Here is a 2,972-nt window from a genome sequence, read left to right as displayed (position 1 = left end):
ACCCATTCAAGCTGTCTCCAACCATTACTTGTCATTATGTTGTGCTTGTTAAATAAAACTGTGAATGAATAATATTATGTAAAACTATCACTGTATAGTTGTGATTATTCTTATTCGAATCTTAATAATACCCAACAGATAAGCAGATTTATTCGGGTTTTGTCGTATTCGAATTTGTGCTTTTTTCATACTCTAAGCCAATTATTTAATACTGAAGTCACCAGGAACTTGGATTCCACAGAGTCGTAGCGAGGTTTTAACTTAGTGGGATGCTGTTGACTGGCTGTCTTCCCTTCAGTTTATTATTTTAAAAGTAGGCCTGGCTAGCAGTAGCACAGATAGCCCTCGATTATTTCTGCAAGACATTCGATACAACAACAATTTATGACATAAAAAAAGCCAAGGAAAATGGGTGACTTTATTCAAGAAACCGGTTTATATTATCAATACCCTTTTTATCTATTAGACAAAGCATACACATAATGAATTTAAAGTAGATATTGTAGTCTTCAAGAAAATATCGATGGTCTGAAGAGCCACAGATTCATGAAAAGTACACTTCATTGGTATTCTTCCAGCGCCACCTTTTGATAAGAATACGAAACAATAATATATTCACATTATTAACTATAAAAGTAATGAGCCAAAAAAAGAAACTTACGTCGATCCATACACGTGATGACAAAATATATTTCTTTACACTTTTTTATTGAACTATTACAACGGATTAAAAACTTCAAACATTCTATTTTCAGGTTCAAGTTGTCTGTGTGTGTGAGAAGATAGAACTTTAATGTGGTAAACTTAATCAAACGTGTTGTTATTCTAGTAATTGTTATACTTAGAAAAAAGGAAAGGCAAGCAACTAATAAAGTAGGCTTACAAGATTTTCGTGACATCAAAAATATAAAATCTGTGTTCAAGACGAATAAAAAACTTCATGGTGTGACGTACCAGGTGGTGAAGAATATCCTATTCCTATACATGCACACACACACACACATGTATATGATAAATGATATTTAAATGAAAAAAAACAAGCCCCCCCCCCAAATTAAATTAAATTAAAGGCTTTACTTTTTTTTCTTGACTACGCATTGGTTAGGGTAGAAATTTTTAAAAATGCTTATTTCACTGTTTGTGTAGAAATAGTAATTTCAATATTATGCAGACTTTCAATGTTATTTAAGTTTAATTGTTGTGTATTTTATACGAGTATGAGACTTACACACAAATATGCACACATATGAAGCACATACTTAGTTAATCTGTGCTCAACATCTCTTCCTATTTTGTGATTATTATCAGCATTTGTTATAAAGAAGTAGTGAAACAAGAGAAATGATGTTTTTTTTATATAAACCAAAAGCTGTGTTTCAAAAATAAATCATAATAATGGTGAAGCATTTAGATGAGTTTTAAATATCGTTACTAACGATACTCAGTCGAAAGGGAAAGAATATACGAGTGATCGTTAACTTTAGTATCAATAATAGTTCGAGCAGGTTGCTTGTTGTTAAATAGAATAAAAAATCGTGGCAGGTATTTAGTTTTTAAAGGAAAGATCTTACACTTTCCTAAACTGGGGTGTTCAGGGGTATTATTATTATCCCCCTTTGCCCCGCTCGCGTATAGGTAGAAATTTGATAAGGTCGTGGGGTTAAAAGTCATTTTATAGATAGTTGGTATTTACTGGCAGAAAGACTTGGCAGATGTCCGGTGGATCGTGAGGCAGAGAGAAGACCAAGGCTGGTGACGACGTTGACGAGAAGAAGCAAGACGACAGTGTTCGGCAAAGTATATCTCAATGAACGCCCTGTTAACAGAAACACCTAGTGGCTGGGATCCGTAAATCCAATGCCATGGCTGGGATCAGAAAATCCAAAGAGCTTGTTGTTAAGCGCAGAGCAACACAATGGACTATTTGTGCTGTAACAACCACGGGTATCTAAACACGAATTTTAACGTTATAAAGTCTTACCGCTGAACCTGGAGGCTGGTGTGAGTAGGACTAAAATTCTTTATTAAATTATTGTCTTTTTTATTGTGTGATATATATTTCTTAATAATTACGACATGAAACACGAAAGTGTATTTTTTATTTAAGAAACAAACAAACAAACCAGATATATATAAATATGTAGGGTATGGAACACTGTAATATTTTTCTGATAATTATATACAGGCTTCTCAGAAGTCACTGTTTTCTGCGTGTGGGAAATATATCAAAATTTAAAGTTTATTTTCGAATATTTAACATGAAATATTTCAGAAAAAAACCTAGTGTGGGTTTCGATTGGACGAAATTACATTTACTGAACCACTCACCGTTTCATACACAACCGTCGAGTGCCAAGCTGTTCACAGAAAAGACCTTTACAGCAAGGACGGCGAATCAGAAAACCATAACGGAAACCATTTTCACCACAGTCGGTATATTCAGCCGCACAAAACTTCTAAATGAAAGACAAGTTCCACTGTAAATACTATTCTTCCAATCTGTAGCATGTAATTACGTAACAAGAAAAAAAAAAAAAGGCTGTTTTATTATTATTTATCTGCAGGGGTGGACGGGCCTGGGGACAAATTTTTCTACCGGGCCTATTATGATTGCGACTGAAGACTGAGGTAAAAAAAACTAAACCTCATAACGGGCCTTTTTAGAGCCCTGGCCTGGGGCTATAGCCCCATCCTAATTCACCCATGCTTATCTGTTGCGTCGTCAGGGGTTCTTTTCTGCTTGTTTGTAGTTAAGCACAAAGCTACACAAAGGGCTATCTGTGCTCTGCCCACCACGGGTATCGAAACCCGGTTTCTAGCGTTGTTAGTCCGCAGTCATACCGCCGTGGCACTGGGGGGCTCTTTTCTGCTCATGGTGCATCTTTCTTAGATATATATCTGTTCATGTGTATACGTAAAATTGCACGTGCTATGACGAAAATTTGATGATGAACAAATAATGTGAAATTAAT

At 35.2% G+C, this 2,972-nt stretch overlaps 1 long non-coding RNA gene across 1 annotated transcript; it reads right to left on the bottom strand.

The window, feature by feature from the left end:
- Positions 1-381: 381 nt before the first annotated feature.
- LOC111084579 lies at positions 382-2,516 on the bottom strand. The gene is made up of 2 exons (XR_002609623.1): positions 2,329-2,516; positions 382-584 (listed from the first exon to the last, which is right to left on the bottom strand). It is a non-coding gene; the product is annotated as an uncharacterized LOC111084579 (long non-coding RNA).
- Between the last annotated feature and the right edge of the window lie 456 nt (positions 2,517-2,972).

This window comes from Limulus polyphemus, unplaced genomic scaffold (genome assembly GCF_000517525.1).
Source record: "Limulus polyphemus unplaced genomic scaffold, Limulus_polyphemus-2.1.2 Scaffold80327, whole genome shotgun sequence".
Taxonomy (NCBI): Eukaryota; Metazoa; Arthropoda; class Merostomata; order Xiphosura; family Limulidae; genus Limulus; species Limulus polyphemus.
The sequence above is the reverse complement of the archived record's forward strand: the minus strand, read 5'-3'. Positions and strand labels throughout refer to the sequence as shown.